This window comes from Scylla paramamosain, unplaced genomic scaffold, assembly GCF_035594125.1.
Source record: "Scylla paramamosain isolate STU-SP2022 unplaced genomic scaffold, ASM3559412v1 Contig49, whole genome shotgun sequence".
NCBI lineage: Eukaryota > Metazoa > Arthropoda > Malacostraca > Decapoda > Portunidae > Scylla > Scylla paramamosain.
In genome coordinates, this window is record NW_026973714.1 from 655,690 (window position 1) to 668,672 (window position 12,983).

The 12,983-nt window shown below is 40.7% G+C and overlaps 1 long non-coding RNA gene across 1 annotated transcript; it reads right to left on the bottom strand.

Annotated features, from left to right (window-relative positions):
* Window positions 1–1,076: 1,076 nt before the first annotated feature.
* LOC135098174 (uncharacterized) lies at window positions 1,077–3,278 on the bottom strand. Its single transcript, XR_010266641.1, has 2 exons — window positions 2,917–3,278; window positions 1,077–1,286 (listed from the first exon to the last, which is right to left on the bottom strand). It is a non-coding gene; the product is annotated as an uncharacterized LOC135098174 (long non-coding RNA).
* Window positions 3,279–12,983: the final 9,705 nt, after the last annotated feature.

Below are 12,983 nucleotides of genomic sequence, written 5' to 3' on the forward strand. Positions count from 1 at the left end.
AAAAAATGATAGGTTATTGGTCTAGGCTAATTTCAGGTAAAAATACTAAATTGTGTTATGTAATGTACCAATGTCTATTGCAGCTGGATAGGTTAGGGCTTTATACTTCTCCATGGTTAGCTTGTATAAAGAATATTTGTAATGACTGTGGAATGTTTGGTATGTGGTTGTTGCAAGATGTTCCTAATTCAAGATGGGTGAAGAAAGCTGTGGAACAGAGATTGAAAGATCAGTGGCTTGTAACTTGGCATCATAATTTTGAAACAAAATCATTAAGTAGTAATTATAGGGTGTTTAAGACAGATTTTGGCAGAGAACAATATTTAGAAAAGTTAACAAAGGGTGACAGATTATTAGTGACTAAATTTAAAACTTGTAATAATGGACTTCCTGTAAATGTTGGTAGGTATCAAGGTATCAGTAGAGAAGATAGGGTATATAACAAGTGTAATGCTGAGGTAGTAGGAGAAGAATTTCATGTTCTTTTAGAATGTACGGATGTGGAAATTGTTAGGTTACATAATATGTATATAGCAAATTATTACATAAATAGATCAACACAATTCAAATATGTTTTGTTCATGCAAAGTACAAGTTCAGGTGTGATGAAGAAATTATCTTTGTTTTTGAGGATGGTGCTACACATGTTTAGGTAAATAGTGTGCAAAACAGCCCAATAGTTTTTCTAATTTCTTAAGGAGCAATCTGCACTTGTAACATGGTGTACAGTATGTTATTAGCATCATTGCAATCGTAGTATAAGTATTGATGTATCCTTTAAGTGCTATAATGTTAGGTATTGGGATTTAGGTACTGGGGTTTTCAATAACTTTTTTAATGAGAATAGTTATTATTATTATTATTATTATTATTATTATTACTTCATAAGTTAACATAACATACTCAGATAAATTCATTTGGAAGATCTTGTTCTTTCATATGAAGTTTTTTTTACTTCCTAAAGATTTTACATACCCATTTTTCTATATTCCCATCACATGTCTTTCAGTAATTTAAGGTTTTGACAAAGGAACATTTGTTAAGGAGAGTTATAAGGTCAAATATAAAGATGATCATGTCTTCACTTGAGTTTTATTGCATTTCATTCCCTCAAAGGGTTTTAAATTTGTCAATCATCAATGTCAATCCTTTACAGGGATGTCTGGTGTTGCATTGTTAGAATCTGGAAGTGTGGATCCTCACTCCTTGATCAAGCAGCAGCAGTGGCAGCAGTCATTGCTGCCCAGAGGAGGAAGCATCAGGATGCATCTAAGAGTGCTCATTGGCTGCTGGAGGCGATATGTCACTGATTCAATGTAACACACAAGGCAGCCAATCACAGGAAGGTTTTGTGTTATCACCAAGAATGCCATGAGACATTGTTTACAAACTGTTATGTGCCCACAGCCACCAATCATAGTATTCCAGTCATGGCCAGCAAACCTCCTAAGAAAATAAGACCTTGGTTCACTGACACCGAGACCTTAGCCTTGGTGGAGGAGGTGTAAAATCAGGCTGCAGTGATTCTGGAAAGGCTGGACAATAGAATCACCACAAAAAAGAACAAGACTTGGGAGGAGGTGGCTGCTCGTGTGAACGCAGTCAGCCGAGTGGGTAGCTCTGAGGAAGTTTAAGGACCTACGGAGCCACGTGAAGAGCAAGGCTGCTGCAGAACATCATCATGCTACAGGCACTAGTGAGTTCATCAGCTTTGCCTATCACACTCTTGTTAGCATAGTTGCGAACCTAGCATGGTGTGGTTGACACATCAGGGGCCTAGAGAGCTATAGGGATGGAATTGCTGTGATATAACCAAACAGGTGTGAGTGCTCCTGCCAGTGAGTGAAGTTATGGCTTATGGTTCCAGGCCACACAGTAGGGAATTCTTTCACTCTTTCACCAGTCTCAACATGGCTTTTCTTACTTTTCTCATCAGATAGAGATTGTCATTGAGTAATTTAAACCCATATTTACCCACTGCAAATTATTTATAATGCTGATGGCAATTTTTAAACATCTATTTTTGGGAGGCAAGTTAGTTTAGGTTTGTTTGGTTAGGTTATGTTATTTCGTTCTGTTAGATTACATAGGTTAGTTTGGTTAACTTGGTTGGATTAGGTGGTGGTGTATGACAGCTGGCTGGTGGCCACAGTGAGTGGCTGCTTATTTGTGAGGGCCAATCTACCTTTTTCTTGTACATATCAGTCTGTTTTGTATTAACTGCTTTTGTTTACTGCAAATAATCAGTTTCTGAGGGGATGGTGGGTCAGGGAGTAAAAAGTAGTGGCTCATGATTTCCATAAAAACAAGAACCATATTGATTCAAAACAGGCAAAAAAATACGAGAAATAAATAGTTTCATCCACATTAGAAAACTGGAGAGAGTAAAAATTTGCCCATTAGCAGCATATTTGCTTATTATTTTATCTTGACCAAACTGTAAACTGCATATGGAATTTAGTTAACTAATGTTTTGGACACTGCTTTAAGTAATATGACCAAATTCCCTAAATGACTTTGTTGCATAATGGGAGATAAAAATTGTTTCTTTCTGCTCACCCTTTGGGACCCAAACTTCTAGAAAAAAATATTATTTTAAATATGTTCTACACTGTTGAGGTTAAATAAATGTTCTACATTGTTGAGGGAGAATTAGGTTAGGGTAGGTTGTTAGGTTGGTCAGGTAGGTTGGACTGATGGTAGCAATGCTTAAAACCCCTCCAAAGTTTGCTGTTGTGTACATGTTGTAATTTAAGGTTGATGCTGTGTAAAATTTACCCAGATAGTTGATAACCATAACCAAGAACCTGCTAAGCACTGGATTATAGATAGCAGTGTGTACAGTAAGTACCTGTGGCAGTCAGGTCTGAGATGGTGACCACTGCAGTGATTAAAATCTTCAAGATGAGTACTTACGCATTCAAGTATTGCAACAGGTGGACTTAGCTCCATGCAGGTGAAGGACCTCCAGAGGACACCACCTACACTGTTGTCCTACGGATGCTGTCACTAACAGCATTTGCAGAACTGCCAGTCCCTGACAGGGAGGGAGACACATTATGTAAGAAAAGAACAAAAAAAAAAATTACATTTTGGAAATTATTACCATTTTTAACTTAAAGTACAGTAGTGTAAATATCACAACCAAATATGGTAAAGCATCAGCTTTCATGGGGCCAGCAGGGCAACAGAACAACCACTCAGATTCCTGAGTTTAGATATCTGCACACACAAATATTAACCCAGCATAACTATGTAACAGACATAAACATGAAGAAATTGACTGCTTATATATATATATATATATATATATATATATATATATATATATATATATATATATATATATATATATATATATATATATATATATTATTTTTATTTATTTATTTTTTTTTTTTCTTCATTAACTTCTGTAACATTTGTGGTCCTAGATCTAATTTTCAATCAGTAGAATACCACCTCTCCTCTACTAAACCTCATCATCTTTTCCTCACTGAGGCAACTGACAGTAACCCAATTTCTGTTCCCTCCTACTTTCTGTCTCCATATTCAGTCCAAAGCTGAATGTTGTGTCTATGTGCGCAACGACTTATCCTGCTCTCATGCCCATGCTCTTGAATCTTCTGAGTTTTCCACCATCTGGCTACAGAGTCACTCTCTAAATTTATCTGTACTGTATACCTCTCACCTAATTCCTCTGACTATAAGAAATTTTTTGACTACTTAGCTTCCAAAGTGGAGCACATTCTGTCTCTCTTCCCTTTTGCAGAGATCTCCATTCTTGGAGACTTCAATGTTCACCACCAGCTTTGACTTTCCTCTCCCTTCACTGACCATCCTGGTGAACTAGCCTTCAACTTTGCTATCCTCCACAACCTAGAGCAATTGGTACAACACCCTACTTGTGTTCCTTACCATCTTGGAGATATGCCTAACATTCTTGACCTTTTCCTAACCTCTAATCTTTCTGCTTATGCTGTCACCCTCTCTTCTCCGTTGGAGTCCTCCAATCACAATCTCATATCTGTATCTTGTTCTATTGCTCCAGTCTCTCCTCAGGATACCCATAAGTGTAGGTGCCTCTGGCATTTTGTCTCGGCTAGTTGGGGGGACCTAAGGAGGTATTTTGTTGATTTTCCTTGGAATGACCACTGCTTCCTTGTCAGAGACCTGTGTCTGTGTGCTGATTGCATAACAGAGGTGATAGTGTCTGGTATGGAGGCGTACGTTCCTCACTGTTTTTCTTGACCTAAACCTTCCAAACCTTGGTTTAACACAGCTTGTTCTTGTGCAATACATGATAGAGAGGTGGCCCACAAAAATTACTCGAGCCTTCCATCACCAAAATTTTGTGTGCTTTATATTTCTGCTAAAAACCATGCCAAGTGTATTCTCTGACTAGCCAAAAACTTCTTCATTGATAGAAAGTGTCAGTCTTTCAAGATCTAACTCCCCTCGTGACTTCTCGCATCTAGTCAAAGATATCTCTAATAACTTTTCTTCTTTTTTACCTCCTTTATTTCAGCCAGATGGCACTACTATCACATCCATCTCTAAAGCTGAACTCTTCACCTTTGTTAAAAGCACTACTGTAGGCCTTGTTCCTTCCTCTCTTCCACCCTCTGACTACTTCATGCCTTCACTGGCATAACCCTCAGAAGGCTTATGGACCTTATACGAGTCCCTCCTATTGTTCTCTGAAACTGCACCTCTGTGCTTGCTCTTGTTTAGTCAAACTCTTTCAACTCTGTCTGTCAACATCTACCTTCCTTCTTGTTGGAAGTTTGCCTACATTCCTAAAAAGTTCCTAAAAAGGGTGACCATTCTAATCCCTCAAACTACTGTCCTATTGCTTTAATTTCCTGCCTATCTAAAGTTTTTGAATCTATCCTCAACAGGAAGATTCTTAAACATTTATCACTTCACAACCTTCTATCTGATCACCAGTATGGGTTCTGTCAAGGCTGCTATACTGGTGATACTTTGGCTTTCCTTACTGAGTCTTGGTCATCCTCTTTTAGAGATTTTGGTGAAACTTTTGTTGTTGCCTTGGACATATCGAAAGCTTTTGATAGAGTTTGGCACAAAGCTTTGATTTCCAAACTACCCTCCTATGGCTTCTATTCTTCTCTCTGTAACTTCATCTCAAGTTTCCTTTCTGACCATTCTATTGCTGCTGTGGTAGATGGTCACTGTTCTTCTAAATCTATTAGTAATGGTGTTCCTCATGGTTCTGTCCTGTCACCCACTCTCTTCCTATTATTCATCTATAATCTTCTAAACCAAACTTCTTGTCCTATCCACTCCTAAGCTGATGATACCACCCTGCACTTTTCCATGTCTCTAGACATCCAACCCTTCAGTTCACACAGGGAAGCCACAGAGCGCCTGACTTCTAATATCTCCAAAATTTCTGATTGGGGCAGAACAAACTTGGTATTGTTCAGTACCTCAAAAACTTAATTCCTCCATCTATCAATTTAAAACAACCTTCCAGACAACTATCCCCTCTTCTTCAGTGACACTCAACTGTCCCTCTCTTCTACACTGAACATCCTGTCTTTTAGTTACAATCTAAACTGAAAACTTCACATCTCATCTCTAGCTAAAACAGCTATGAAGTTAGGTGTTCTGAGACATCACTAGTTTTCTCACCCTTCCAGCTGCTAACTCTGTACTGGGGCCTTATCCATCCATGTATGGAGTATGCTTCACATGACTAGGGTGGTTCCACTCATACTGCTCTTCTAGACAGGGTGGAATCAAAAGCTTTTCATCTCATCAACTCCTCTCCTCTAACTGACTGTCTTCAGCCTCTTTTCTCATTGCCACAGTGTTACATCTCTAGCTGTCTTCTACCACTATTTTCATGCTAACTGCTTTTCTGATCTTGCCAACTGCATGCCTTCCCCTCCCACAGCCTCACTGCACAAAACTTTCTTCTTTCTCTCTCTCCTATTCTGTCCATCTCTCTAATGCAGGAGTTAACCAGTATTCTCAATCATTCATCACTTTCTTTGGTAAAATCTGGAACTCCCTGCCTGCTTCTGTATTTCCACCTTCCTGTGACTTGAATTCCTTCAAGAGGGAGGTTTTAACATGCTTGTGCTTCAATTTTTTGACTACTACTTCGGACCTTGTTCAGGGATTGGCATCTCAGTTTGTTTGTTTTTGTTTTTTTGGCATCTCTGTTTTTTTTTTGTTGTTTTTTATCATTTTTTTTTCCATGGTGTCCCTCCTACATAAAAAAAAAAAAAGCCCTCCCTGTATTTCTTTTTTTCCCTCTTTCCAGGAGAGTCTGGCCCTCTGTGAGGACCACAGCCATCCACCCACCAGCAGTGGTGTTACAGTCATCCAGCCCTCATCTGCTGGTGTTGCTGGGGCCTCTGGATTCATTGTTGCTGTGGGTGCAGCATGTGAAGTTTTAGCAGTGGGCATTAGTTTCTGAACTCATGCATCTTACAGATGACATCACCCATTGGTGAATAACTGTTGCCACTCATTCATGTTAACATGTATTCAGTTTTGTTCTCCTGTACATACCTATGAACATTGTATGTACATTTAGCATATGAGCTATTTGTGCAGTACATTATTATTGGACAATTTGTTTAACCCTCATTTGTATGCTGTTACTTCAGCTGCCCAGCAAAACTGCAGCAGAAGGCTACTTTGGCTTATTTTTTTTAGGAATACATCTCTCAGGTATTTAAAATACTGATTCCAAAAGTGTGTCTTGACACCACCTTGGGTATAGTGGAAAGGTCCAAGGAGCAAATGAGGAAAAAGGACACAGCAGGATAGCAAGACATGTAACTTGACACACCGTCAATCATCACCGTCTGCTATGTGTAGTGCTACTTCATTTCAAATACTAAAAGATGAAGCAAAACCTGCCATTTAGTGCTGCTAATTAACAGCTTCTATAAATATTTCCTGTGTTTTTATGTATTGGAGGAAGAGACACTGAATAGTGGGTAAAATAGTAATTCAGTCTTTGAGATGTGTGAAATGTGGCAAACATGATCCCGTAGCAGTGCCTCAATGTAAACAGTTTTCAAGTGGTTTGGTGGCAAAGCTGGCTCTCTCAACAATCCCCAAGACCATCACTGCTGCACACCTGTATCTTCCCAGCAGAAAGATATCTAAATGTTATGGTCACCTTCATTTCAGAGGTAAGTGGGTTGTTCCTTTCTGTGTCACTCTACAAGGATTCTCTTACTAGATCGGTGACAGAGAGAATACCTGCATGATCTACATGGTATCTTTTGATGAGTTCTGTGTCATAAATTCATACAATATATCCTATCTGGGTAAATAATTCCTAAGCTGGGGTGGTTGTGGGTGGCCATCTTGGTAGCAGGAGCATCTGTCTTAAGCTGCTAAGACAGGGTGGACTCAGTCTTACCATCCCATGTGGATTTAAGACAAGAATGCTCCATTCTGTCCTAGCTATGACTTATTTCATAACTAAGACTTGCTAGGACTGCTTCATAACTCCTAGAATAGAATACAAGAAGAGGTGTAAGGCAAGGACTGTACACATGACTTTTTTTTTTAAGGCTCACTGGCCAAGGGAAACAAGAGGAAAAAAGATCCCACTGAGGGGTCAGTCCTGAAAGAGATGTCAAGAGAATCATTGAAATTTGAAGGATAGGTGTCTTAAAACCTCCTGCTTGAGAGAGTTGAAGTCACAGAAAGGAGGAAATACAGAAGCAAGCAGTAAGTTCTAGAGTTTACCAGAAAAGCGAATGAATGATTGAGAATACTGGTTAACTCTTGCATTAGAGAGATGGACAGAATAGGGATGAAAGAAAGAAGAAAGTCTTGTGCTGCAAGGTTGCAGGAGGAGGGGCAAGAGGAGGGCAGGCATGCAGTTTGCAAGATTAGAAGAGCAGTTAGCATGAAAACAGCAGTAAAAGATAGCAAGAGATGCAACATTGTGGTGATGAAAAAGAGGCTGAAGACAGTCAGTAAGAGAAAAATTGATAACACAAAAAACTTTTGATTCCACCCTGTCTAAAATAGTGGTATGAGTGGAACCCCCCCCCCCCAGTAATGTGAAGCATACTACATACATAGATGGATAAAGGCCCAGTACAGAGTTAGCAGCTGGGGGTGAGAAAAACTGGCAGAGATGTCTCAGAATGGCTAGATTCATAGAAGCTGTCCTAGCTAGAGATGAGATGTGAAGTTTCCAGTTTAGATTATAAGTAAAGGACAGACCGAGGATGTTCAGTGTAGAAGGGGGGGACAGTTGAGTGTCACTGAAGAAGAGGAGATAGTTGTCTGGAAGGTTGTGTTGAGTTGACAGTTGGAGGAATTAAGTTTCTGAGGCATTGAACAATACCAAGTTTGCTCTGCCCCAATCAGAAAAATTTTTGAAAAATCAGAAGTCAGATAGTCTCTAGCTTCCCAGTGTGAAGTGTTTACTTCCTGAAGGGTTGGATGTCTATGAAAAGATGTCCAAAAGTGCAGGGTGGTATCATCAGCTTAGGAGTGGAGAGGACAAGAAGTTTGATTTAGATCATTGATGGATAATAGGAAAAGAGTGGGTGACAGGACAGAACCCTGAGGAACACCTCTGTTAATAGATTTAGAACAACAGTGACCCTCTACCACAGGAGCAATAGAACAGTCAGAAAAGAAACTTGGGATGAAGTTACAGAGGATAGAAGCTGTAGGAAGGTAGTTTGGAAATCAAAGCTTTGTGCCAGACTTGATCAAAAGCTTTTGATATGTCTAAGGCAACAGCAAAAGTTTCACCAAAATTCTTTAAAGAGTATGACCAAGATTCAGTAAGGAAAGGGAGAAGATCACCAGCAGAGCAGCCTTGATGGAACCCATACTGGTGATCAGATAGAAGGTTGTGAAGTGATAGATGTTTAAGAATCTTCCTGTTGAGGATAGATTAAAAAACTTTAGATAGGCAGGAAATTAGAGCAATAGAATGGTAGTTTGCAGGATTAGAATGGTCACTCTTTTTAGGGAACAGGCTGAATGTAGGTAAACTTCCAGCAAGAAGAAAAGGTAGATGTTGACAGACAGAGCTGAAAGACTTTGACTAGGCAAGGTGCAAACATGGAGGTACAGTTTTGAAGAACAAAAGTAAGGACCCCATCAGGTCCATAAGCCTACCGAGGGTTTAGGCCAGTGAGGGCATGGAAAATATCACTGCGAAGGATTTTAATAAGTAGCATGAAGTAATCAGAAGGTTGAAGAGAGGGAGGAACAAGGCCTGAATCATCCAAGGTAGAGTTTTTAGCAAAGATTTGAGCAAATGGTCAGCTTTAGAAATAGATGAGATGGCAGTGATGCCATCAAGTTGAAATGAAGGAGGGAAAGATGAAGAAACAAAGTTATTAGAGAAGTTTTTTGGCTAGATGCAAGAAGTCATGAAGGGAGTTAGATCTTTAAAGATTTTTATTTTTGAAGAACAGAGTTGGTATGGTTCAGGGCAGAAATATAAAGTGCATGAGATTCTGGTGATGGAAGGCTCAAGTACCTTTTGTGAGCCACCTCTCTATCATGTATAGCACAAGAACAAGCTGTGTTAAACCAAGGTTTGGAAGGTTTAGGTCAAGAAAAAGAGTGAGGAATGTTCGCCTCCATGCCAGACACTATCACCTCTGTTATGTGCTCAGCACACAGGGATGGTAATAGCTCCTCAGCTCCCTCTGATTAGCAGAGGCAAAATGCCAGAACCACTTTCACTTAGGGGGATCCTGAGGAGGGAGTGGAGTGACAGAACAAGATACAGATATGAGATTGTGATCAGAGGAGCCCAATGGAGAAAATAAGGTGACAGCATAAGGATTAGAGGTCAAGAATGTTGGGCGTATCTCCAAGATGGTCAGGAATACAAGTAGGGTGTTGCACCGACTGCTCTTGGTCATGGAGGATATCAAAGTTAATTAAAGGCCAGTTTGCCAGGATGGTCAGTGAAGGGAGAGGAAAGCCAAAGCTGGTGGTGAACACTGAAGACTCCGAGAATGCAGGTCTCTGCAAAAGGGAAGAGAGTCAGAAAGTGCTCTACTTTGGAAGTTAACCAACCAACAACACAATGGGACAAAACTCCAGCCTCAGCAGCATCTTGCACCACCACAACACAACACTCACTGAGAATCACTTATTACTTGTATGAGGCAAGTGTGGACACAACAACAGCAACTTGTGTAAGCAAGCTTGACAAGAACACCATAGTGCACCTCCCTGCATGAAGATGAGGGGTGTATGCACGGCTGGAAGCCTCAACCTTCATCACCCAGTAGCTGCCACCTCCCTGTGAAGCACCAACAGCCTGATGCAGAACTCAGGACACCAGTTCACACACTCAGCCACAAATCAAAGCAATAAGCCAACTGTGGCTCTGTATTCTCAAACACTTTGGTGTTGTATCTTAATAACACTTAACTGGATGAAGTAGAAGTTATTGGATTTTCATGATTCTAATGATACTTTAAAAAAGGATTTTCCACTAGTAAGAAAAATATCCAGGGGAGAACCTGACTAATCATTTCTGTAAACCTTGGGAGATTGTTGCAGTGAAAGCCCACAGTGTTTAAGAGTAGTGTTACCAAGCAGGGAAGCCTCAGAGTCCAAGCAACAATCAGGTCCTGAAGAATACAGCCTCAGTGTTGTGGTCAGCAGTGGCAGAGGAGTGAGGGTGGTGATGGGGAGGCTTCTACCACTACTGGAAGTGTCAAAGAGCTGTCTTGCTGGCATCCTGAACCATCTTCTCCAGCTCCAGGTCAGCCATCAGCTGCTCCAGAGGCTCCACTCCTGCTGTAGTGGGGAAGCAATAATGTAGGTTACCTGGCAGGGGACTATCATGTGACACTGCTTCACTAAGTCTGTAATAATAGTTTTGCCAGCTGAGGAAACAAGAACATGGTAACATGGCCACTGACCGACGCTGTCACTCGCTGGTCAGTTCATTGCCTGTCTTGTTTTGAAAAGTGTAGCTAAACTTACATATTTCTACTGAAGCCCTTACTTGACTATAATGTTTCTGAATATACAACTTACAATAATCATGTATTCTACATTATCTAATAGTTTTTGGTAGAAATAAAGCAACTTTTTGCTGGGGATTCTAACCTGAACAGCACTGAATGCTTAAATCTAATGCACCTCCTGCCAAGTCAATGGAGTGTAAAATATTTATGTATTTTAATCCTTTTTTTGCATATGGTGGTGGGAGAGCTCCACTGCTCCTGTGGGGGAATGCATGCCATCACACTGCAGCAGCATTTCAGCCAGCCTGTCCTGGCCACACAATGACTACACAGGTCAGTAAACAGGCCAGACAGTGGTGGCTTCAATAAGTGTTTGGGAATAATACAGTTATCATTTTGTCAAGTTTTAACCTTGCCACAGTCAGTGTGCTTGGGTGGTGCAGAGCAACAGTTTCTTAGTGGCTGCAGCATAAGTGACACGTTCCATAGTGATATTGTATGGGAGTGTCATATTGCACATTTAGTAAACATAGGAGATAAGCTGTAGTCACCAAGTGTTTCCAAATTCCTGCCACTACTTAGTGAACTACCCACAGCAAACCCATGACCACAGAGAGAGGGGTGACACAGTAGCAGCACTGAGTGGTGACAAGACCCATACTCATCAGTCTGATATCACACACTGTGCCAAGGGCAGTACATAACAGGCTGAGTGACACACTACGTGGCACTGCCTGTACTGCCAGGTGACAGCTGGTCTGGAGTGACGGTGCAACACAGGGACCAGCGCCAGTCCACTTCCCACTGCATTATGAGTATTATTGTTATTTTTCATGTTTTAGAATTCATATATGATCTTTATGCAAATGGAGAGAAGAAGAGAGAAAAAACTACTTAACACAGGCAAAATCACAAGGGTAGGAGTTGCAATCAAAACAATACAGGAATACAAATGGCAAGTGCCAAAATAATGTTTGGTGCTTCATGACAGAGGTGTAAAAGTTTGCTCAGTGGCAGCCTGGTGACTGTTGAGAGCAGTGTCATGCATCCAGCAACTCACTCAAAGTTGAGGTCATCCACCAGAACCACTGACCAACACTCATCTCTCAATTAAAGATAAAGCATTTTGAAAAGCATCATCTCATTTCTTTCCAATAATTTAAACAGATGTGCACTGGTATGGATTACATTATCTTTGCAATGGATGGCAGAAAAAGAATTAACTGAAGGGCACACTGGAGTACTGTGACTTTACACAAGACAGACTGCAGTGGAGGGAACAGCAAGGATTACAGGTGTTAGGAGATGTGTGCAGAAGTGGCTGACAAAGTGTTGGGGAGGGGACACTAACACAAGAAGAGGCCAGAGTGAGGGCACAAGGCATCAGGATGCATACTAAATGTTATGAAACATTGAGAGGATGCCCATCCTCAAATAACAGCAGGAGGACTGTGAGAACAAAACACCCACACACACGTGTCTACCAGAGTGGCCCACCGCTGCCTACACAACATCCACTCCCTCACTTTCACAGATGCCATTCTCCCCAAAAAAATCCCTCACTACCTGTACACATCAAAAGCTTTGGTACACCTGCCAGGAAATAACTACAATGGGTATGACAAGCTGGCAACAAGTGTCTTGGACCACTGTGTCTGTGTCCTGTAGTCATGGCAAACATGTGTGCCATGGACAAGGAATGATTCCTTTAGTTAATTATGGTGTAGGAAATTCAGTGTTTTCAACTAGAAATTTAAAAAAAAAATCAAAACAATCATTTAGAGTTTTTGCATGACTTGTTCCTTGGGCCATTTGAAATGTGCATTGTCACACACACCAAAAAATCACAACTGCCTGCTGGACTCATAAGAGCACTGGCCACCCCATTCCCCTGATCTTTAACCAAGATCACTGAGAGGCACAGGCAGAGGAGGGCAGCCTGGACACTACAAAACTGCAGACAGGTATCAGGGAGGAATGAAATGATTCAAAGCCACAGACACTCATGGAACTTGCTGATCT